We start from the raw sequence: 26565 nt of genomic DNA, 5'->3' as shown, positions 1-26565 counted from the left end.
CCAGTTTATGGAACTTTGTTACGACAAGCCTTGGAAACTAAGAAAGATACTAATATATCCTAAGTTAAAGTAAAAATTTAATGTGATTCATAGTTTATTTAAAAGAAAAAAGCTCGGATAGCCTGAAAACGCTTGAAAAAGAAAAAAAAATGATGACAGTAGCTTTATCAAACATTAAACAGAATATAAAGCCTCTATAATTAAAATAGTGTGGTCCTGGTGCTTAAATATAGAGGAAGAACCATTGAACAGAATAGAAAATCCCAGAAGTAAAACCAATTGCATATCAGAATTTCACATGTGATAAGGTGGCTTTAAAGATTTTTTTAAATAAATGGCTTGAGACTAACTAAAAAGAAAAAAAACTGGATCTACTTCTCATATCATACCCCAGGATAAATTCCAAATGATATTTAACCTTAGTATATAGAACTGTTGAATCATTATATTGTATACCTTAAACTAATATAACACTGTATGTTAATTATACTTGGATTCAAAAAATAAATTTAAAAAAGAGAATTTTTGTAATATTTAATATTTAATTTAATTTTAATACCGATAATTCAGAAATGTTTCAGCTTCATAGCTTATTAATGATAATATTTACATATTTATGATTGTTGTCAAATTTGAAAATCTTCTCTCATTTCTTTCATATATAAACTATACAATTTCATAGCATTTCATGCTTTATTGTGAAATGACTAATCTTAAATATTCTTTGACTCAACAACACTCATTAGCAAATGTGCCAATAATTGGAAATGGTTCCATATATTAATTCTGCTGCCAGATGGCTAAAATAGTTTCACTGCCACTATACATATATTTCCATTGCCCAGGGCCATGTTCATATAGCGATGAGACTTCTGGTCCTACACCTTAGGCTCACAAAGTCAGGTAAATCAGCACAGTGAGTGTGGGAACAACTGTAGACACCATTCCTACACCAGAATAGCAAGCAATAACTGTAAACAAAATGACTATAAAACATAAATACATCCCACTAAATTCATCTTCCCCTTTAGCTGCAACCCAAACATACCATTACGTAATACCACCTGACTAAAGGAAAAGTGTAATGAACAGGATGTGTGATACAAGATGGTGGGTCTTAACTAACTGCAGTTAAAACAATTTTTTTTGAAAACTTATAAAATTATTCAACCACATTAATTTGTTACTAGGACCTCTACCAAGGGAAGCAAAGGGATCTGAAGCTTAAGCTTTTTATTAATTTCGTAATAAATCCACCTGTAAATAGAATGGTTTTAGAAACAGGAATCAGAACATTTTTATCAACTTTATGCTCATGAAAATTCTCCGGATGATAATGGACCATTATGCAATGAAATAATTCAATATGATGCCCAATTAAAGATTTGCATCAAGTCATCACATGGGTTGGGAGCAGGGCCAGGGCAAAGGAGTAGTATTGATGAGAAGAAACTCAGCTAATAGAGAAGATAAATCCAGCTTGGTGATTCTAATCATCACAGAGTTATGATGCTTCAGACCTTGTCATTTGTTCAGAGTTAACCCTAAAGAAGGCTCTCTTACCTCTTCACACTATAAATTGGGGAGAGGCAACAATTCCTAAATTTATGTACACTTGTGACCCTCAAAGCATTTATCAGCTCACTGCACCATGAACTGTAACAGTGTGTGTGTGTTCTAGGTCTTAAGACTTTTAAAAATCCATTCTAACAGCCCTTTCTTGGACCATGATTTCTAATATTATAAAGGACTTCTGGCATTAAATTCTTTTAAATGTGTCTGTGAAATATGTATAATTTATAGTTTTCTCTTTTTCTCCAGTCTAATGAAGTGTGCAAGTAGGCTGGGAATCATTTCTATTTTAAATACTGTAACTGTAAATTGTCTTCAACTAAATCACCCAATAAATGAATATCTTAAGCTTATAATAATACATTTTCCTGAATAAAATTTCTGAGCAGGAAATAATAAAATATTACAAAATCTAATTAATACATATGAGCTTAAAGCATTTTATATCAAAAGAAGTAGACATCTTATTTTATTTCAGGAATAAGACATCAGAGAGCTCACCATTAACTTCAGCTCCAACAACTTGGTCATTTAAGGCAGTTACTGAGTTAAGAAACAGCCCAATGTACCAGATCCATTATCATAACAACAATCTTATTTTATAGAGTTTTCTATTAGTTATACACAGTGAAAATCTCCTACTATCTCACACTGGCTTTTTTTTTTAGGCATTCTTATGGACACAATCATTTCTCAGTCCACTTGGTTTGATTCTGGTCAGGAGACAGTAACAAGTAGCTCTTTATTCCCAGAAACATCCCCATTCTTAATCCAAATAAAGAGTTCATTTTCCCAACTATTTAGAGCAAAATTATTGGAGATACAGAAGCTTGTGGTTTCAGCTTCTGGTTGTGTAACTTTAGAAAAAAAACATTTTATCAATTTGTACTTCAATCACTATAGCTTTTAAAGATTTTATTTATTTATTTGACAGAGAGAGATATAGCGAGAGAGGGAACACAAGCATGGGGAGTGGGAGAGGGAGAAGCAGGCTTCCCACTGAGCAGGGAGCTCGAAGCAGGGCTTGATCCCAGGACCCTGGGATCATGACCTGAGCCGAAGGCAGACACTTAACGACTGAGCCACCCAGGTGTCCCTCAATCACTATAGCTTTTAAAAATGAAAATGTGAGTGACAGAAGAAATAAAAAAAAAAAATCTCAGGTTATACTCAGGTCCAAAGCTGAATTTTGGAAAATCAGAAAATGTCCTAAGTGCAAATAATCTATATTTACACTATACTTACACACTCCCTTACAGACTACATGGTTTCCTCTCTGGAGAGTCTATACCTACTTGATTCTTATTTCTCTTCCTTGCTTCTGGCCCCTTCTACTAATACTAATTTTACTATAAGTTAGTAAATTCCCTCATAATTTTGTAATTACCCATTTGTACTTCCAGACTTATCTTCCTTTACTCTCTTTGTTGAACATTAAGGATAATTTAGGGAATAAATGCCTATTACATGCCCCTACTTAAACTCCTTCCATTGTTTTAATGTATTCATAATGTCTTGTTAATATGTATATCCACAAGATATTCCCCATCTAGGAATGGATTTTATACCTCATTCTGTGCTAAGGTAGTTTATCTATTCTTTCCCATTATCTGAGACCCAGAATCATTATCTTGATATATATCAGTGGTTACTGTAAAAATCTGCATTTAACAGCTCACAGAGTATGAAAAAAGTGTAAACCCCCATTCCAACCTTTACCCTCTGCCTTAGACAGTTGAACAAATTTAAAAGAAGAAAAAAAGGATGACTATGAATTCTCAAATCAATGGTCTAAGGCAGCCAATAAAATCTGTACAAATGCAACAGAAATTTGTCACAGAACTGTTGAAGAGAAATCACAAATAAATGTGTTCTTGCCTTTGCCATAAGCCAGTTTTACAGGCTTTCAACATCTTATCTGGCATCACTTTTCTGTTCTCAATGAAGTGCTGACATTCTGGTATTTCCCCCAACTTCCCCCCGCCCATTCCACTAAATCTATGTGAAGCTTCCATTGAATCTTTCCATCCAGTGGGACGGTATGAACTAAAATGTTTTATGAGATCTTTAGAAAGGAAAACATGCTACTCCTAAGAAAGTTGACCAATTCAGGAGCTACATTACATTTTCATTTGAGAAAAGTGCAGTAAAACTGCTCTTGCCTTGGGGACAAGAGTAATCTCTTCCATTTCTTTGATGTCCTCACAGAATCTAATACTGTGCCAGCATGCAGTGTTCACTCAAAAATACAAATGGCATAAATCTGAAGTATGTGGTATTTCACTATCGCTATGACCTCTAATGCCTTCTGTGTTGTGGTGGCCAGAGGCCATCCCTGTCACAGAGGAGAAACATCCGTTAAAAAATGAAGTAATTATTTACATTTTAATGTGTATTCCTGACATGAAATTTAAGAGAAATCATAAATGGATTCAGAAGTTTTAACAGATTAAAAAAAATAACATCTCATCCCTTTCCACATAGACATACACACACCTGCACAACACAGGCTAATAAGCTCACATACATGGACAGCTCTAGCAGGAAGTAAAGCAAATCATGTCCCACTGAAGGATATACCCACTAATTTCTATTTGAAGGGACTTTTGAATAAAAGGTAGATGTCTAGTATGAGTCCATTTTGTCCTTAAGGACTCTGTGATGTATTTTATAGTGTTGTTGAATATTAATTAATATTATATATGTAATTAATTAATAATATTAACGTATTAGGGTCTCAGTCACAAAGGAAGGAAATTAATATAATAGCATATGGGAAACTTTGAGTCCGAGCATCTTGAAAGTCAAGAATTTGGTTATTCTCAAGAGTTTGGCATTAAAAGACAATCCCCCCACCCCCGCCATGGAAAACAGTTTTTTACTGGCTTTTGACAGTTTGGTTGAAATTTGTCACCAACTAGTCTTACTACACAACAATTTTCCACACACAGACTCTTTCACACTCCTGCTATTACCTTTTTATCTGCCCAGTTTATCAATGTAAAGAAATTTCCTAATTCAAATATAACAATTGTAATCTCTTTCATTTCCTCATGGCACCTCCCATTGTTCCAGTTTAATTTTCATACTGAAAATGTGTTGAACACTCAAAACTGCATCATTGATAAACCCTATTACATCTGCAGCATCCTATACTGCCGTTTTGGCAAGATCTGGTTTCTTAAGGCCACTCTGGTCAAAGGCAGATTTTGCCCTTAGCTCACTCAACACTCAGGCAATGCCCTTGCCTTTGTCTCGTAATTCTAGCACATAAAATGCAATTATAGATAAAATCCTCTTGAGACTAGTTTTTCATTGTCTCTTCAAAGTACATTTTCTTTGTGCATTAAATCATATCCCAGGACATCCCACAACACTAGCGGCAGCCTGAATTCTTGCTCCCTCTGTGTCTAAGAGGCCGATTTATATTCTCACTCTAATGCCTCTAAGTTCTAGTCAATTCTCCTGATATATTTGTAGTTGAGATCACAATTTTTTAAAGCAGGGTTCTTGACATGTTAATAGGTAATCAATAAACATAATTTACTTAAAGTAAAACTTTGAATGAAATAGATTATTTGGAAACTAAATTGTAGATTATTTTTGACTCATAAACTTTCAACATTTAAAAAAGGTATTTTCCCCTCTCTATATGTATTGCTGCCATCAATTCTATGGCTTTTGGCTACAATGTTATGTTGATTTTCACCTAATCTCTATAATAACTATTTTATCTTTCTTGTTATAAGCCCTCTGGCCTGGGATTATTATGAGCTTTACTCAATATACCCAGATGATACTTTACTTTGTCTTTAGTACCTTTGTTTTTCTCTCAGGAAAATATTTTCACAGAAACAAGTGGATCAAAAATTGTAATTTATCTTATACATTAAAATTGTCCTTAAGTCTTCTGCAGGTAAAAGAATTATGTTAGAAATTTCAAAAAATCTGGTTAGCTTTAGTTTCTAGATGTTACCACATTTTTAAAAGCTCTTTTAAGTCTTGCTAGAACTAACCAGCACACTCATTGGTCTTATGAACTATTGTGATGTGTTGACATATTTTTAAGTGTTGGGGTCTAATTTTGGAATGTTTTCAATTATCCTTTATAAACCCATTACATTGTTAAGCTAAAGCCAGCTGTATGATAATAGATCAGATCATGTTGGAATCCTACTTCTTATTTGCCCCTGATATTTCAGATCTACATCACTTAAAAGGAAAACAACACAGGCTTTTCCCTTCTGATATTTAAAGGTAGATATCTGAGTAATTATAATGACAGTAAATCTGGATAAATAAGTTAAGAATGCCCAAAGGTACTATAATTGTTGTCTCAATCTTTCCTATAAAGAAATTCATCTGGGCCCTAAAGGCTTATGAGACTCAGGTTTACCACATACAGCGGTCACAAAGGTGAGTGGGACGTGCCAAGCTATTCTCTCTACCTGCAGAAGGAGGCATATTTTCTTTCACACAAAAATTATATCTAATGACTCAGCCTTGTTCCTAGGAGCCTGTATCTTCCAAGAGGGGGAGTCTTTTTACTTATTTGCTCACTGGCTAATGGTGCCCATGATTATATCACTGAAGGTTTATCTTCCTTCCTCCAAGCTGCAAATCATTCTTAAATGGCATCTTCTGGCTTTCTTTACAATAGTGGAAATGTAATGACTATTTGTTTCCCATCTCTCTGCAAAGCCTGGAAACCTGAATGAAGGCAGAAGCTCAAAATATTGTGGATTGTTTTGGCAGCCCAAGCAGCCAGCTGTCGACTGGCGTTCCACAGGACTAGCCAGGGATGTCAGGGGCTGACTCTGGCATCTGTGTTACGAGTGACGTCTTGGGATAAAAATCCTACCCCCTCTAGTTTCTTGGCAGCTTAAGAATCTCAGACTGAGATGAAAACATGGCTCTCAATGCCTCAATGGGTTGCTGGAATATTTTGGACCTACTTGAGCCAGTATGAGATTTGTGCACATCTCTGATTTTCAATCCAGCTTTGAATTGATACTCAATACCCAAGAAGCAGAGACTTAAAATGAAAAACATTTTTAATTGGTTCACAAGTCCCAAGTTCCATTACCTCTGAAGAAAGAATATTTATAGAGGTTTTTCTGATCTTTCATCTGCCTACAATTGCTTTTCCTAATCAAAAGTAGCAAGGTAAGAGTCTTTCTCTTTTACTAAATATTTGAAATATAGTACTAATCTTTGGAGGCAAGCAGAAGGAAATTATCCTTGTAACTAATAATGGCTGTTTAAATTTCAAAGACTATACAAAAAGACGTGTCCTTATTCTGTTTACAGCATTTTAATCCTTTTCCGTAGCAGCTTGGATATTGTATTACAGTTGTTTTTTTGTTTGTTTGTTTTTTGAAAGCAGAGATGCAGACTCAGGATGCTCAGTTTAGAAGACGAGGAAAACAGTGACTGCTATTAGGACAGGTCTGGAAATGGGGCAGGAGATGAATAGTTGAATTAAGTCACCATATGCCCAGTGAATTAAGTAAAGTCCTAGAACATTAGAAAATGCTTATCTGGTTTAAATAGGAAATGCTTTGCCTAAAAATACAAAGAAATGAAAATCAAAATTAAATCATACATTGCTGACTAGTTACAGACAGCCAAAATGTTTTACAACTTTGGCACAAAAATGTTATATCAGGAAAAGCGATGAATTTCATAATTACTTTTGAAAATTCCTTCTTACATCAAGGCCTTACAGAAAACCTCACACAGTCATTTTATATATGACATATACATATATGTGTAAGTATATATTTATGTATATGTACATGATTACTAGTTAAATACAAATATACTTCATTGCTAAAGTATAAACTCCTCAAAAGAAATAGACAATATGTTTGGAAAAACCATGGTAAAAGGAAGAATACCTTCTGCAATATTCTGCATTTATAGTTGAAATTGTATATCTTAACAAAAACATAGTTAAAAGGATGATTTTTTTGGCTTGGAAAACTCTGTAAGATCTTAAATGTCAATCTTATGAGGAAAACAACATTTAAAGATTTAAAAATATTTGTTATTTCATTCTGTGGGAATAATTACATAGCCATATGGTGATGGCTTAAGAAATTACATCTTGTCTATAAAGTCTGAGATTCTATTTTTATTCTCAGTTTGTTTGGTTTCAATTATTACATGATATAAATTTTTAAATAACAATTTATTAAGCCCTTAGTATGCTAGGCATAATGCTAAGGAATTTATAATATTGTCTTATTTCACCCTACAACAATCCTGTCAGATACTATGGTTATCCTTACTTGATAGATGGTACAATAATCTTTAAAAAATTATGTAACAAGCTCAGAGCCATTCAGCAAATTTTTTCACATCATATTAACTCCTAATCCCATGCTATTAAAAATTACTGTGCATATCATAATTTCCATTCATTCTCAAAATTTTCTGTTAAAAAGTAAACAAATATCACTGAAGTTTTGTTCACACAAAAGACAGCCAGATCCACTGCAAGACCTACTCTTATGACCAATAACCACCTGTGAAAGAGAATTGCAGTAAGTTATCATGCCTTGTTCATTTATTTAGGAATAAGATATACAGGACTTACAAAGGTTACTCCATAGACAGAGAATGAGAGAGAACATCCTAGTAATACATTTGTCTCATGATCCATACTGTTAACTGGGTAGCCACAGTGGCCAGAGGAAGGAAAGGAAGATAGAAATGGAGGGATCCATTCTGAGATCACATCCTTTCAACTGGGTAATATAGTCAACTCAATTCTTCTCTCCTAGATCATGCTCCACACAAAGGTGATCCAAGGCAAAACAAATTCACTCTGACCAGCTATTCTTTATTTACAATAGAATTGATAGAGGAAAAATTCATAACCCCAGTAAACATTGGCTTAAGTAGCAGCCAAGAAAAGGTTAAATAATCTAAAATACTAACATAAAAATATCAAATAATAAAGTTTTATGTTTTACTTTTCTATGACCCTCATCTCAAATAAATCTTTATATTTATATGAGACTTATAATCATATACTATTAATATTGACTATAATTTTAGAACTAGTGCTGAAAAGCCTTAGTCAGTCAAGTTGGATGCTCAAAAATTTATTAGCCATTCTTGAATATAAATACTGTTCATATCTAGAGGTGAGCTAGAGGTGTTTACAGTTTGGAATAAAGCCCTAACCTTTGGAGGCAGACAGGAAGTTATTCTTTTCTTTAGCAATTTTATTTATATTCTACATTTACATGATTCACTTTTTATACATTGTCATCTCTCCCAGATTAAAGATTATACTGTATTTGACAGTTTTCTTTAATCTCACTCAAATTTCATCAGGACAGCAGAATTCTAGTGAAGATATATATTCAATTGCCTTTGCTGAGAATCTAAGAAAATGCCATTTCATTTTTGGACATAAAATAGGGAAAAGTTACTTTCAGAGTCATAAAATTTCCTGACCTAGATATTAAACCTTCTCAAGTACATAGGATAAGAAACAAAGTTTTTCTCTAGGGCTATTTATATTAGATGGTAAGATTTTATTAGAACAGGCAAGTTTTGACGATTTTTAAGACATACTCCAGAAAAGACTTCCTACTCTCTCTATACAGAATAGAATTCCAGGAGTTTCTGGGTGGTGCAGTCGGTTGAGCATCCAACTCTTGGTTTCGGCTCAGGTCATGATCTGAGGGTCATGATCTCAGGGGTCGTGAGATCCAGCGCGGCATCAAGCCCCACATTGGGCTCCGAGCTCAACGCAGAGTCTGCTTGAGATTCTCTCTTCCTCTATGCCTCCCGCTCATGCGTGCACTCTCTCTCTCTAAATAAATCTTTAAAAAAAAATAGAATTCCAAAGAAATGTATACCATTTAATCAAATAATTAGGTTTGCGTGTCCATTTTAAAAATGGTTCACCCAGGTTTCCAATTGGATTATTATTGCCATCCTCACCACAATTGAATTTAAACACACAATTGAATTTAAACACACTGGAGTGGAATATTTAAAATTAGAGTTAAATGATTAGCAAAAAAAAAAAGTCATAGATGATTCAGTTATTTTTCGAATAATGGAAGAGTGACTTTCCTTATATTCACTATTGAATAAGAAGAAAATTCTGCAAAACTGCCCCTAAAAATGAAGTACTTTAAATGCTGAGCTCTAATCACCCATTTCTCCAGTCTTAAAATATTGCAGAGCTGACTTCCCAGATGCCAGTTGGCAGCCCAATTTAAAGAAGAAGCCGTCTAGAGAACTGTGCAAAAGAGCTTATATTCTCTCCATGCTGCATGTCATGAAGTCTGCTGCCATCTCATGAGCAATCACAAAGGACACAATGCAATGAAATAGTTAATTAGGAACCTACACAAAACTGCTTTGGCATTGTGGTGCTAACTTCCCTTTTAACCCTATTTGTTATAATTTTGTAATATGCTGTTTGTGCAGACTGCCTCAAAAATTCATCTGAGGATTTTCTGAATACATTCATATTCTTCAATTAGATGAACAACTGAAAAAGTTATTCCTCTAAAGAATGGGTTTGATAGAAAATTTTACTTGTTGGTCTTTCATCAAAAACACCACTGCATTTTCAAAGCAATTGTTTGAAGCAATCAGTTAAATACCTAGGTTTTATAGAGGCTTCTCATTTTTTGGTTGCTCAAGGGAAGTCTGGCTACAGTATCCTACTGCTCTGAAATGAACAGAAGCAAGGGAATATAAAGGTAATTTAACTTTAAATAAACCTACTGTTCAGCAATGCTCAGCGGACATAAATGAATACATTTTTTAGAAGCTGTGAATACTTTATCACAGCTATTGTTCTTTTTAATGTATTTCAGAGGCATTGCAGGTACTATAATTCCAAATGATTTCCACTTCAAGTTCTCACCAGATATAGTTTGCACTTAAACTGAAAACTCAAGAAAAGGTCAAGATGAGCACAATGAGCTCTACACTAAAACACAGCACAGTAAAGGCCGGCCGGAGATGCGATGCGAGTTGAAAAGCATGCAAACTGTGCATACATGCTAAAAGGATGTAGGATTAACTACCTGAACAAAAAAGTTTAAGTATTCAGGGCTAATTATCAGGTTGATTTGATAACTGTGTCTCTTCTTTCGGGCTCTCTGGATGCCCAACTGTCAGACCTCTAATTCCACATCAGCTTATCCAACAAAGGAAAAAGGGGAGATTTCTCAACATTGCTGCAGCTGTATCTGAGAGCACATCCATACTTTCAGCTTGGTGCTAAGGGTCAAAATTCTGTTTTTGAGGCATCTTAGGATTCAAGCCAAAATTACTCAGGAAGCACTATTTGTTCATGCTGAGGAACAGTACAGCATGGTGGTTAGGGGTGAGAGGACTTACTTGTTTTGAATCCTCGCTCTACCACTTAATCATTATACGACTTTAAGTAAGATGCTTAACTTTAACTCTCTATGCTTCAGGTCATCATCATAAAAATGGGGGCAATAATAAAACCTCCTACTTAAGGTCTATAAGAGGATTAAATAAGAATTCCATATAGGTAGTACTGAATACTCAATTAGGTCATGGCAGAGAGAAAAGCCCTTAAAACCAGTTACTTTTATATATAACCTTGTTTGGTTACTATATAAGAGTGCTGTGCTGGAAGCTGGGGATACAGTAATGTACGATACAGACCTACACCCAAACATAGCCCAGTTGAGGAAACAGAAACAAATAACTAAAATCAAATAGAGTATTTGTGATAAAAATAAGCTGAGTTTTACAAAGGTCTTTTATATTATCGGGGGTGAAAGGAAAGAATTCCAGGAGGAGATGCTATCTGGGCTTATTTTTAAAACATAATTTCTGAAAAGTTTCAAGTTATTTTTATCTAATTGGATCTTGTATTGCTACTGGAAGACCCAATCCTATTTTCCAACCTCTTTTTTGTCCTCTAATTTTTCCCTCATCTAAATTAGCAAATAGCTGAAAGGATATATGACAGAAATACAAATAAAGATAGTAGACAAAATTGGTCGAGGATAATAGCTTGCATCCCCCCTTGATATAATCTCCATGATGTCTTGGTGATGGCTTTCCTAGGCTTAAAACAATTAGATATAGTAAGTTATAGAATTCTATAAAAAGTGACCTAATATAACTTTTTAATAAAGCTAAAGGGAAAAAAAATTCCTTTGGAAAAGACCTGAAATTTCTATTATATGCCAAAAACTCTGAAAGACACAGAGGCTTTGAAGCAAAGACCCAGGAAAAATAATCATCTTAAGTACAGGAGAAAAAAAGTGGAAAACACAGACTCCCTGATTCCAAGGGTCCCAAGAAGTCCAACCCTTTCAGTATACTTACTTGAAGTTCTTAAAGTCCCTGAGCCAAAAAATTGCCAGTCACAAAAACTAAGGAAGTGATCTTAATTGTCATGTTTTGTGTTAAGATTAGCATGGACAAATTAACTACATCAGGAAAGGACAGCAGAGGACAAATGAAAATTACGTAACACTTGCCCTTCATACTGGAGTAAGTACTCTCCCTTTAAAATTTCTTTTTTTTTTAAAGATTTTATTTATTTATTTGAGACAGAGAGAATGAGAGAGAGAGAGCACATGAGAGGGGGGAGGGTCAGAGGGGGAAGCAGGCTCCCTGCCGAGCAGGGAGCCCGATGCGGGACTCGATCCAGGGACTCCAGGATCATGACCTGAGCCGAAGGCAGTCGCTTAACCAACTGAGCCACCCAGGCGCCCCTCCCTTTAAAATTTCTTAGGGTTAATGCTTAGGAAGGGATTGATTAAACCACTGGAGTAAAAGTAGTATAGATGGTAACTATGTCTTGCTTTATCTTGGCCTTCTGGTTCAGCACAAAACTCAAGTCTTTGAACAGTTAGAAAGTTTGACCTGCTGTGTCAATTCATTTACATGATCTCTTGGATAGAGATTTGCCACAGCTCAGTCAATACCTGAAAATGATAACACTACAATTTTTAAGGCTAAATCTATTCTCTATATAGAACCTCCATAAAGCCTGGGTTGACATTCATTTTAGTTTTACAAACAGCTCTTCTGAAATATATTTAAATAGCATTCTGCTTCAAGACAGTGACTGAGCAACTTCTGAGATTCTATGAATTATTATTCCTTGCTAGTCAAGTACATAAAGTGGTAAGGGAAGGCAAGATAAATATCAAAAGGGATTTCATAAGACTTCAAAATCCATATGGAAAAGAGATTATAGAGAAATAGGTATATATATATATATATATATATATATATATGTAACACAAAAGACCTAAAAGAAAGAGCTTTGAGGAAAGCTTTTTGAGCATAAATTTTACTATTATTAAGGGTAAAAGAAGAATCATCAACATCCAGCATATTAGTTCAGTCTTTCTGCTGAAGGACTAAAACAAAATCCTACTATAGCACATATGCCCTGAAGAAACAGCTTGAATTAACTTTACTTAAGATCTCAAAAACTTTAAAAAAAAATGTATATTTTAGAGTGAAAACCAAAATATACCATGTTTCTTGAATAGGGGTTGGAGAAGGATGGACACTTTGGCACATGTAGAGTGAAGATTAAGATGAAATAGCCACATTTACGGTGCTGATGGGCACTGGCTTTGGGGTAAAAAGTATACAGTTGGCAGATGGCTAATGGTGAGGATAAGCTATTTCTGCATTTGGTAAAGAAAAAAGGAGGGGGCGCTAAGGTTTGAAAAAGTGGTAAGTGTAGAGCACAATAGAAAGGCAACAATCAGCAGCAATTCCTCTTCTAATTTTAAATGTCAAGGACCGTGTTTAAGAAAGAAATATGTTGCCTGAGGAGGTCCGGGCCTCAAGATGACTCTCGAGATGAATTCACCACTGTGTAGGCCTTCAGGCTCTGAAAGCAGATTTTCTCAGCACTGAAAGAGGAGTCTGTGCACAAATTAATCAAGTTACAGAAACTGATGTCTGAAAATCAGAATGCCTGAGCAAAGAACAGAAATGTGAAATTCACGAGGAGGAGATAAAAATGGCAAACCAAGAGATACCATTGTTAATTTTCTCATTTAAAAAAAATAATTAAGGGTAAAAACAAATTGTCAAGTATGTCAGGAAATGAGCATTCCCACCTACTGCTTTTGGAAACATGAAGTGAAACAAATATTCGAAAGGACTATTTAACAAAATGCACCAAAATCCTTATATATCTCTTGGCCTAAATCTAAGAAATTACAGTTAAAAATAGCTGCAAAGTACATAGAGCTATGTATACAGAAGTGTTCTTCAACACATTGTTGGAAAAAAGAAAAAGAAATGGACACAACCCAAACTTGAAAACACTGGTTTAAGAACAATCTCAGAAGTAGAACTGGAAGAACTATAATGTTTTCTTAAGAAGCTCAATTTATTTTAACTACTCTTTTTGGAAAGAAACTTACTTTGTGAACAAAAGGCAGATGGTCTGCCATGGAAACAGAGAAGGGAGATCTATTACTCAAGAATCTTGGCTAAAGAAGGCAAAGTTGAACATTATGGCTGTGTCTAAATATCTGCTGAGGGAAGACAGTCTCAGAAAAGCTTATCTCAGAGACACTAAATATAATCTTACGCTTTTTGTTCTGATTGCATGTCTACCAAATTCCTGATAATATACTTGCCTTGTTTTTTCCATAGAGATTATATGATTTACCCCTCTCCTGAGAATTATGATCTACTTGTTATTTGGATTTATCCTTAAATTTAATTAAATAACATGCCTTTTTTTAGTCATCTTTGCTTTGACTTTAAATACTTAAACTTTTCATTTTATTTTATTATGTTATGTTAGTCACCATACAATAGATCATTAGTTTTTGATGTAGAGATCCACGATTCATTGTTTTCTTATAATACCCAGTGCTCCATGCAGCACGTGCCCTCCTTAATATCCATCAATGGGCTAACCCATCCCCCCACCCCCTCCCCTCTAAAACCCTCAGTTTGTTTCTCAGAGTCCATAGTCTCTCCTGGTTCGTCTCTCCCTCCGATTTCCTCCCCTTTATTTTTCCCTTCCTTCTCCTAATGTCCTCCATGCTATTCCTTATGTTCCCCAAATAAGTGAAACCATATGATAATTGACTTTCTCTGCTTGACTTATTTCACGTAGCATAATCTCCTCCAGTCCCATCCATGTTGATGTAAAAGTTGGGTATTCATCCTGATGGCTGAGTAATATTCCATTGTATACATGGACCACATCTTCTTTATCCATTCATCTGTTGAAGGGCATCTCAGCTCTTTCCACAGTTTGGCTATTGTGGACATTGCTGCTCTGAACACTGGGGTGCATATGGCCCTTCTTTACACTACATCTGTGTCTTTGGGGTAAATACCCAGGAGTGCAATTGCTGGGTCATAGAGTGGCTCTATTTTTAATTTTCTGCGGCACCTCCACACTGTTTTCCAAAGTGCTGTACCAACTTGCATTCCCACCAACAGTGTAACAGGGTTCCCCTTTCTCCACAACCTCTCCAACATTTGTTGTTTCTTTCCCTGTCCATTTTTGCCATTCTAACTGGTATAAGGTGGTATCTCAATGTGGTTTTGATTTGAATTTCCCTGATGGCTAATGATGATGAACATTTTTTCATGTGTCTATTAGTCATTTGTATGTCTTCTTTGGAGAAGTGTCTGTTCATGTCTTTTGTCCATTTTTTGACTTGATTATTTGTTTTTTGGGTGTTGAGTTTGAGAAGTTCTTTATAGATCTTGGATACCAGCCCTTTATCTGTAGTGTCATTTGCAAATATCTTCTCCCATTCTGTGGGTTGCCTCTTTGTTTTGATGACTGTTTCCTTTACTGTACAGAAGCTTTTTATCTTGATGAAGTCCCAAAAGTTCATTTTTGCTTTTGTTTCACTAGTCTTTGGAGATGTATCTTGAAAGAAGTGCTGTGGCCGATGTCATAGAGGTTACTGCCTATGTTCTCCTCTAGGATTTTGATGGATTCTTGTCTCACATTGAGGTCTTTCATCCATTTTGAGTCTATTTTTGTGTGTGGCATAAGGAAATGGTCCAGTTTCATTCTTCTGTATATAGCCGTCCAATTTTCCCAACACCATTTGTTGAAGAGACTGTCTTTTTTCCATTGGACATTCTTTCCTGCTTTGTCCAAGATTAGCTGAACATAGAGTTGAGGGTCCATATGTGGGCTCTCTATTGTGTTCCATTGGTCTCTGTGTCTGTTTTTGTGCCAGTACCATGCTTTTTGGGTGATCACAGCTTTGTAATATAGTTTGAAATCGGGCAACATGATGCCGCCAGCTTTGTTTTTCTTTTTCAACATTTCCTTGGCGATTCGGGGTTTTTTCTGATTCCATACAAATTTTAGGATTGTTTGTTCCAGCACTTTGAAAAATGTCATTGGAATTTTGATTGGGATGGCATTGAAGGTATAGATTGCTCTGGGTAGCATAGGCATTTTAACAACGTTTATTTTTCCGATCCATGAGCATGGAATGTTTTTCCATCTTTTTGTGTCTTCTTCAATTTGTTTCATGAGTGTTCTGTAGTTCCTAGAGTATAGATCCTTTACCTCTTTGGTTAGGTTTATTCCGAGGTATCTTATGGTTTTTGGTGCTATTGTAAATGGAATCGTTTCTCTAATTTCTCTTTCTACAGTTGCGTTGTTAGTGTATAAGAAAGCAACTGATTTCTGTGCATTGATTTCGTATCCTGCCACATTACTGAATTGCTGTATGAGTTCTAGTAATTTGGGGGTGGAGTCTTTGGGTTTTCCACATAAAGTATCATGTCATCTGTGAAAAGATAGAGTTTGACTTCTTCTTTGCCAATTTGAATACCTTTTTTGTTGTTGTCTGATTGCTGTTGCTAGGACTTCTAGTACTATGTTGAACGATAGTGGCGAGAGTGGGCATCCTTGATGTGTTCCTGATCTTAAGGGAAAGGCTCTCAGCTTTTCCCCATTGAGGATGATATTCACTGTGGGTTTTTCAGAGATGGATTTTATGAACTTGAGGAATGTTCCCTCTATCCCTATACTCTGAAGAGTTTTAATCAGGAAAGGATGCTGTATTTTGTCAAATGCTTTTTCTGCATCAATTGAGAAGACAATATGGTTCTTCTCTCTCCTCTTATTAATGTGTTCTATCACATTGATTGATTTGCAAATGTTGAACCACCCCTTGCATCTGGGGGATAAATCCCACTTGGTCATGGTGGATGATCCTTTTAATGTATTGTTGGAACCTATTAGTTAGGATTTTGTTGAGGATTTTGGAATCCATATTCATCAGGGATATTGGTCTGAAATTCTCCTTTTTGATGGGGTCTTTGCCTGGTTTGGGGATTAAGGTAATGCTGGCTTCATAGAATGAGTCTGGAAGCTTTCCTTCTGTTTCTATTTATTGAAACAGCTTCAGTAGAATAGGTATTATTTCTTCTTTGAATGTTCGGTAGAATTCCCCAGGGAATCCATCAGGCCCTGGACTCATTTTTTGGGAGGTTTTTGATCACTGCTTCAATCTCGTTACTGGTTATTGGCCTGTTCAGGTTGTCCATTTCTTCCTGTTTTAGTCTTGGGAGTTTATAGGTTTCCAGGAAGGCATCCATTTCATCCAGGTTGCTCAGCTTATTGGCATATAGTTATTGATAATAATTTCTAATAATTGTTTCTATTTCCTTGGTGTTAGTCGTGATCTCTCCCCTTTCATTCATAATTTTATTAATTTGGGTCCTTTCTCTTTTCTTTTGGATAAGTCTGGCCAGTGGTTTATCGATCTCATTAATTCAAAGAACCAGCTTCTAGTTTTGTTGATCTGATCTACTGTGTTTCTGGTTTCTAATTCATTGATCTCTGCTCTAATCTTAATTATTTTTCTTCTAATGCGTGGCTTAGGCATTGTTTGTTGCTTTTTCTCTAGTTCTTTAAGGTGTAGAGTTAGTTGGTGAATTTGGGATTTTTCTATTTTTTTGAGTGAGGCTTGGATGGCTATGTATTTCCCCCTTAGGACCGCCTTTGCCATATCCCATAGGCTTTGGACCAATGTGCTTTCATTCTCATTGGTTTCTATGAATTGTTTAAGTTCTTCTTTGATTTCCTGGTTGACCCAAACGTTCTTGAGCAGAGTGGTCTTTAGCTTCCAAGTGTTTGAATTTCTTCCAAACTTTTTCTTCTGATTGAGTTCCAGTTTTAAAGCATTATGGTCTGAGAATATGCAGGGAATAATCTCAATCTTTTGGTATTGGTTAAAACCTGATTTGTGAGCCAGTATGTGGTCTATTCTGGAGAAAGTTCCATGTGCACTTGCGAAGAATGAGTATTCTGTTGTTTTAGGGTGAAATGTTCTGTATATATTTATGAGGTCCATCTGGTCCAGTGAGTCATTCAAAGCTCTTGTTTCTTTGTTCATTTTCTGCTTAGATGATGTGTCTATTGCTGAGAGTGGAGTATTGAGGTCTCCTACAATTAATGTATTGTTATCAATATGACCCTTTATTTTGGTTAACAGTTGGCTTATGTAGATGGCTGCTCCCATGTTGGGGGTGTAGACATTTACAATTGTTAGATCTTCTTGTTGGATAGACCCTTTAAGAATGATATAGTGTCTTTCTGTGTCTCTAACTACACTCTTTAGTTTAAAATCTAATTTGTCTGATATAAGAACTGCTAGCCCAGCTTTCTTTTGAAGTCCGTTGGCATAGAAGATGGATCTCCATCCCTTCACTTTCAGTCTGGATATATCTTTAGGTTCAAAATGAGTCTCTTGTAGACAGCATATGGATGGGTCCTGTCTTTTTATCCAATCTGCAACCCTGTGCCGTTTTACGGGAGCATTTAGGCCATTCACATTGAGAGTGATTATTGAAAGATATGAATTTATTGTCATCATGTTGCCTGTGAAGACCTTGTTTTTATAGATTGTCCCTGTAAATTTCTTTTCCATACCACTCTTGGGGGTCTTTCTCCTTTTATAGAACATCCCTTAATATTTCTTGCAGGGCCAGCTTAGTGATCACATATTCTTTCAGTTTCTGCTGGTCTTGGAAGCTCTGCATCTCTCCATCCATTCTAAATGATAGCTTTGCCAGATAAAGTATTCTCGGCTGCATGTTCTTCTCATTTAGTACCCTGAATATGTCTTGCCAGGCCTTTCTGGCTTGCCAGGTCTCTGTGGATAGGTCTGACGTTATTCTAATGTTCCTCCCTCTGTACGTATCTCTTCCCCCTAACTGCCCTTAAGATGGTTTCCTTGGTTCTAAGATTTGCGAGTTTTACTATTACATGCCAGGGTGTTGGCCTGTTTTCCTTGATCTTGGGAGGGGTCCTCTCTGCCTCTAGGACACAAATGTTTGTTTCATTCCCCAGATTAGGGAAGTTCTCAGCTACGATTTGCTCAAATATATCTTCTAGTCCTCTGTCTCTCTCCACCCCCTCCAGGATTCCAATAATTCTGACATTGGAACGTTTCATGGTGTCACTTATTTCTCTGATTCTATTTTCATGGATTCTGAGTTGTTTTTCCCGGGCCTCCTCTTTTCCTTTTTTATCCATTAACTGGTCTTCTAGGGCACTAATTCATTCTTCTGCCTCGCTTATCCTAGCTGTTAGATTATCTAGATTAGATTGGATCTCACTGATAGCATTTTTAAGTTCTGCCATTTCAGCTTTCATTTCTGCCCTTAGAGACTCTATGTTGCCATTAACTAATTTCTCCGTTCTAGCTATTGTCTTCACAATTGCTACCCTGAATTCCATCTCCGACATCTTGGTTATATCTGCATCCATTTGTAAATCTGTGGCATAAGTCATAATCTCTGAGTCTTTCCTATTTTGGGGGTTCCTCCTCCTAGTCATTCTGTTGATGGGTGGTTGAGGTTATGTATAGAGTCCAAATTATTGACCAGAACCCAAGCAAGATGTACTTGTTTTCTAGGGACCTTATGGTTGCTGGCCTCTTGTTTTCCCAGCCTGTCTTCTTGGGGAGGGGCCTGCCGTGCTGTTACTCAGGCAACCCTGTTTGGGCAGAGTTGCCCTGCCCCCTGTGGCAGGGGATGGGCTCAGTGAAAACCGGCTTTTTGGGGCTTTTGTTCTCTGGCAGCTTTCTGCATCTCTTCCGAGAGTCAGGGCAGAAGAGACCATTTCCAACCCTCTGCCTCAAAGCAGAGAGATCACAGTCTGTTCTTTAGTGAGCTCTCCAGGCCACACTCTCTCTGTTTCTGTCTGTGCTGCTATAAACTGCAGCTTCCTGGGTTGTGTGCCCCTCAGCAGTGCTCCCAGTCCTTGCCTCCAGGTTGGGGCTTGTCTCTGCCCTTCGTGCTTCTAATACTGCCAGCCGCCCCCAGTTCACACACATGGCCCCGCCACTCTGGGTTTCAGTCCAGGGGGCTGTCCTAAAGTCTTTTCCCCGCCGCTACCAGTCTGCAAGTCTGTGCCCCGGTCCCAGTGTGGGAGGCTATCACACACAGGCAGTGTAGGATCCCTGTGGCTGGCTCCCACCCCCTTCCATTTATCCTCCAATATCTGCCTGGAATCACGGCTCCCCGCTTCGTACCTTGAAACCAACTGCCTGTGATATTCTGTTTGTAGAGATCCAGATCCATCTTCTTACATCTCTGGCTGATTTTGTGGGTATTCAGAGTGGTCTGGTAGATATCCAACTCAATTCCACAGACCAGTTGGAATAGGGTCCCCTACTACTCTGCCATCTTTTCATCTCTCATTTTTAATTTTAGAATAATTTTAGATTAACAGAAAAGTTGCTTAGTATAGAGTTCTCATATATCCCTCATCGAGTTCCCCTATTAATATCTTACACTATTTTAGTACATTTGTCACAACTAAGGAATTAATACTGATACATTAGTGTTAACTAATCTACATACTTATTCATACTCTATTTCATTAAATTTATTAAAAAGGAAATGATGTGTTTAGTCTTTTCATGTTATTGCTTTGGTCAATATGCCTAGGTATAAAGTTTTAATAGTTACTCAATATTCCTGTTCCAAACAAAAACAAAAAAACAAAAAAACAAAACCCTCAAAACCTTTTCTGTATTCCTTAAAAATGTACATAAATTGATGCACAAAAGAACTCCATGTTGTGATATGTTAAAACTAGTCCAAATCTCTGCAATGAGGGAAGATTCTGCTCTGCAAATCAAGAATTGATTTAAATAATTTTAATAAAACAAAATATTTATTTTAAGAAACTGGTTCACACAATAGCAAGGCCTGACAAATCTAACATCCACAGGTTGGGCTGGCAGGACTCAGGGAGGCATTGACTCTAGTCTTGAGGCAGAATTTCTTTTTCTCTGGGGAACTGAGTTTTTGTTCCTAAAGCCTTCAACTGACTGGATTAGATCTATGCACATTAATCATTTACTTAAAGTCAACTGATTAGGTGTTAACTGGCACCTACAAAATATCTTCACAGCAACACCTAGACTAGTGTCTGGTTAAATCATTGGATACTAGGGTCTAGCCAAGGTAACACATAAAACTATCATAGCAGGGCACATAACCTCTGACCACATCCTCCTGGGCAGAACTCAGTCAAAAGAAGGAGGGGGGAGAGAGAGAGAGAGGAAGAAAGGAAGGGAGAAAAAGAAAAAGAGAGAAAGAAAGAATCATTAAGGCTCTCAGTATTTTAATTTTCAAAAGAATGGTCATTATCCGTTAAAGCAGCTTTACTTTTGTCATGCTAAACTTTATATAGGAATTATTAAATTTAATTACATTGAATAAATATTTATATAATAAGCACCCTTTTTAACAACATTCTTTGTTACTAAAGATTTTATATTTTATAATCTATACAGATCTTATCTGTATAGACTAGGGATTAGTGGTCCTTGAACAATAGTCCTTTGTTGGAGCAAATCCACTATAAAATACTTCACTACAAGTCCCTGTAACACAGCAAAATGAATATAAAAGAATGAAAATTACTAAGTGCATACTAGGACATATATACCTTGGTTTATATAACACCTACTTCAGTGCCTTTGGAGTACTGGTCCTATGTGTCATCAAATGCCTTATATACTAGGGGACTCAACACCTAAATTTTAAAAAGAAAACATAAAGCAGAAAGAGCACATCTCCTGATCTCTACAGAGGAATAAGTCAGAACAAAGTCTCTCTTATATTTATTTCCCTTATGCTGGCATTCTCACATCTCTGGTAGTTATGAGAATTAAAATTAGTTAATATTTAAAAGCATTTTTAAATATTAATATTACTGTATATAATTAGCTACACATTAGTTAAGACATTTTCATAAATTTATACAATAGAAATGATGTCACCCACAAATCCTATCAATAAACTAACTAAAAGAGTAAGATAAATGTCCCTGGGCCAGTATTGAGCATTCAAGCTTTTTCATAATGCAAATGATATAACTTTATTAGTTTCTCCTTTCTGTCCAAATTCTCCTTGCAAATTCTGTGTACCTCCTAATAGTTACACAAGCCTTTCAGGAATTTCAAGGAAATTATTTCCTGATATGGCAGATGCATTTATAATAGGAAGAACTAGAAATGCAAAAGTGCAAACAATGATTTTTCATTAGCTGGAAAGCTACCCTTAAGCATTTAAATATAACACAAACATATTACCAAAGCAATTACAGTGCACATAGCTACTCAAATCTGAACATAGACAAGTTCTAAATTGCTTTATAATCAATAACATGTATCACTGGTCATAATTATGGAACATCAGAGGTAATCTAGGGTTGTATATAATTATGGTACATCCATGGCACTTTACAACAAAGCCAATAATAGCATTTTATTTTTAAATTTTTTATTTAAATTTTAGTAAGTTAACATACAGTGTAATATTAGTTTCAGGAGTAGAATTTAGTGATTCATCACTTACATATAACACCCAGTACTCATCACAAGTGCCCTCCTTAATACCCATCACTCATTTAGCCCATCCCCCCACCCACCACCCCTCTAGCAACCCTCAGTTTGTTCTCTGTATTTAAGAGTCTTATGGTTTGTTTCCCTTTTTTCCCCCTCCCCTATGTTCATCTGTTTTGTTTCTTAAATTCCACATATGAGTGAAATCATATTTGTCTTTCTCTGACTGACTTATTTCACTTAGCCTTATACACTCTAGCTCTATCCATGTCACTGTGAATGGCAAGACTTCATTCTTTTTGATGGCTGAGAATTATTCCATTGTGTGTGTGTGTGTGTGTGTGTATCTAACACCTCTTCTTTATCCATTCCTCAGTTGATAGACACTTAGGTTCTTTCCATAGTTTGGTTATTGTTGATAACGCTGCTGTAAACATTGGGGTGCATGTGCCCTTCCAAATCAGGATTTTTGTATCCTTTGCATAAATATTTAGTAGTGCAATTGCTGAGCTGTAAGGTAGTTCTATTTTTAATTTTTGAGGAAACGCCATATTGTTTTCCAGAGTGGCTGCACCAGTTTGCATTCCCACCAACAGTGTAAGAGGGTTCCCCTTTCTCTGCAATCTCGCCAACATCTGTTGTTTCCTGTGTTGTTAATTTTAGTCATTCTGACAGGTATGAGGTGGCATCTCATTGTAGTTTTGATTTGTATTTCCCTGATGATGAGTGATGTTGAGCATCTTTTCATATGTCTGTTAGTTATTTGAATGTCTGCTTTGGAAAAACGTCTCTTCATGTCTTGTGCCCATTTCTCAACTGGATTATTGGTATTTGGGTGTTGAGTTTGATAAGTTCTTTATAGATTTTAGGTACTAACCCTTTATCAGATATGTCATTTGCAAATATCTTCTCCCATTCTGTTGTTTGCCTTTTAAAAGTTTTGTTTATTGTTTCCTTCCCTGTGCAGAAGATTTTTATCTTGATGCAGTCCCAATAGTTCATTTTTGCTTGTTTCCCTTGCCTCCAGAGGTGTGTAAAAGTGCTTCTTAAAAATTTACAATTTTAAAAATAATTCATTTATCAGACTAGCTTATTAAACAAAAACTAGTAACACTATCCTGTATAGTCAAAATCAGCAGCAAAATAAATATCTACAGACATTCTGTTGCAGGGTTGAAATTCAAATAGTTGAACAGATTAGACCATATTCTGATCTTGAATGTAGATCTAGCAAATAAGGAAAGGAAGTATTAAGTAATGAAGTATATACTTCCATGATATTGCTAAGTTACTCTGGCACTGAGTGGCTCAAATATTCAAAGAAAAATCATTGCCAAACTCTTATTCTTAGATTTTCCTCAGTTAGAAATCTCCACACTGTTTTCATAGACTCCTTGGGTGAACCACACAAAGATAATACACTTGTCAAAGAACTGACATATTAAAACAGTGGGGAAAAACAGAGACAAGACTTTTTTAATATAAAACCCAAACCAGGTTTTCCCTATGTGGGGGAGAATTGTTTGAATTCTTGCAGAAGCTTGGTGAATTGCAAAGGTTCTTGATATATATTAGAGTCACTTAGGGAGCTTTAAAACACATTGTAAATTAATCATTCTGGGGTTACGTCAGTGCTTGATATTCATATTTTTAAAGCTCTCCTGGTTATTCTAATGAGAAGCCATGATTGAAAAGTTCTGAGGCAGTAGAAAAAGATAATGAACCTCCAGTTAAACCCTGCATCCTGAACATATATGTTTGCCCCACTCATTCTCCTTAGTCCCAGTGACCGAACAGAGGACTCCATCCTGCTCCAGACAAGGGCTTCACTCCTTGCATACACACTATCTAAGCTTTTGTTCTTCCTCTTAATTGTCCTATGTGAAAACCCTTTATTTTATTTGTTTCACTACTCAGAGTTCTCATGAATGAGCTGGGGGAGTAGTCCTGAAATTCTCAGGGCCTGAATATTTGTCCCTCATTTATTATTGTTATTTGAAAATGGACAATTTGTAGTCATTCAATGAACTGCCATCATTGTTCAGTTTTCCTACATGTACAAATGTCATGGGACCAAATAGCACCCAATACTTGAAATTCTGGCAGGATTTTCCCAAGAACAATTCAGAACTTCAGTGGCCATACTAGAACACCCAAGATATATAAATAGGATAATCCACTGTGTATAGTGCCTAAGAATCAAAGGACTCAAAGACTCCAAATATTCCATCGTCAGTATTTTAAAATTTTATATGAAGAGCATTTTAAGAGAAAAATTTTATTTGTGACAATATGCATGGACATAAAGAGTATTATGCAAAGTGAAATAAATCAGAGAAAGACAAATACCATATGATTTCACTTATATGTGGAATCTGAAAAACAAAACAAATAAATAAACACAAAATCAAACTCAAAAATACAAAAAACAAACTGCTGGTTTCCCAGGGGGAGGGAAGCTGGGGAATGGGCAGAATTGATGAAGGGGATTAAGAGGTACAAATCTCCAGCTACACATTAAATAAGTCACACTTACCTACTAACCCTTCATAAACATAACCCTGTCACAGACAACAAGCCCTCACAATATCTTCTAATGTAATTGGAGAGCATCACCCTAACTCCAGTGGAATTATACCTTCAAATATTGGTGAAGTTCAGATCTATACTTTTCTAACTCACATTGAAAAACAAAATTTTAATGAAGAATTGAGAATTGTCCTTGGATCATGTAGTCTGATATTTCCTGCCCTTACCAATGAATATATCTCTTCACAAGACCCAGAAAAACAAAAATCTGGTTTTACTAGAAAAAAAGGGAGAGAACAGCTTGATTACAGAATTATGTGAAACATATGGATCAAAATTTGAACATAAATGGATAACAAGAAAGATAAGAGTATAAGATCTCATAGCTGCTATATCTGAAGTCTTTTCTGTCAAAAATTTGGTCCTGTGAACAGGGAAAAATCAATTTATCCTAGACTTTAGAGACCGTGGCATATCATCTTTAGAAACTATACTAATCTCTGTCAGAGAAAACATTATAACTACCCTATGTATCTGCTTTGTTGATGGTTTTAAAACTGAAGTGGCAGATTTAATAAGGAAACAGAACATAAGATGTTCTATTTGCCTTCTGTCTGAATTAAAAAAGCTGGCAAATCACACACACACGCACACACACACACAGAGAGAGAGAGAGAGAGAGAGAGAGAGAGAGAACAGGAAAACAAAAACAAAACAAAAATCTTTGAAGACACTTGGACTACAAAAATAGAAAAATTGCAGACCAAATTAATACTTCTGATTAAGAAACAAGGTCACCTCCAAGTCTAATGTAGAAAAAAAACACATTCATATCATAAGAAAAGGGACAATGGAAGAACATTAGCCTTGCCTTAACTGAGAATATCAAAAGTCAAAGGAAAAATTTGTCTAACAGAAGAACATTCTCCAAGGATAGATGATCTCTGTTCTGCCCCAAATCACCCTTATGATGAAAAGGAGACATTTCCATGCTATTTGCACAAACACTATATTCCATACCTAGTTGACCCTATGACTTTTTTGTTATTCCTTCCTTAGAATAACAAAAATTTCAGAGGTAAGAATCTCAAATACCCCTCAAGGTTCTCAACTCAACTACTTCCTGTTCCATCTATTTCCTATCTGTCTGGGACATTGCACTATAGTCAACATGCTTTTCTGCTTAGGGATTTCTCTCCAATGAATCTGCTAGGACAAAACCTACTGTTTTGAGGTTCCTTAATCAATTTGGATCAGAAAGCCACTTTCTGAACAAAAATTGTGTCTCCAATTTGATGATAGCACAGATTTTATTACTGAAACATCCTCTATTGATACCTCAATCTCTGTATCTGTCTCCAAGAGCTTCTGGGATAAAAACAGTTCAGATGTGGGACCTATAAAGGAGGCTGAACACTTAATGACCTCAACTGATCTGGCTGCATCCTTAATGAAATTAACCCAATACCCACTAAAAAGAGAGACTACTCAAGAGCTGTGGCCCATTGTATCTGTGTATCTCGTAAAACAACTCATTAATCCCTGTATTAGCACTTATATTATCCCTGTTCTGCCCATCAAAAAGATAAATAGGTGTAGCTAC

General features: G+C 36.0%; 2 long non-coding RNA genes across 2 annotated transcripts in view; one reads left to right on the top strand and one right to left on the bottom strand.

The window, feature by feature from the left end:
• LOC118522646 (uncharacterized) overlaps positions 1-26565 on the bottom strand; it is a 1210141-nt gene that overhangs the window by 662250 nt on the left and 521326 nt on the right. The window lies entirely within an intron of this gene.
• Positions 6122-26565, top strand: part of LOC118534832 (uncharacterized) — a 29340-nt gene continuing 8896 nt past the window's right edge. The window contains exon 1 of the long non-coding RNA XR_013440669.1: positions 6122-6738. This is a non-coding gene — a long non-coding RNA (uncharacterized LOC118534832). The remainder of the gene's footprint in view (positions 6739-26565) is intronic.

The sequence above is a fragment of the Halichoerus grypus genome, chromosome 8 (genome assembly GCF_964656455.1).
Source record: "Halichoerus grypus chromosome 8, mHalGry1.hap1.1, whole genome shotgun sequence".
Lineage (NCBI taxonomy): Eukaryota > Metazoa > Chordata > Mammalia > Carnivora > Phocidae > Halichoerus > Halichoerus grypus.
Note: the sequence above shows the minus strand (reverse complement) of the source record. Positions and strands in the feature narration are given on the sequence as shown.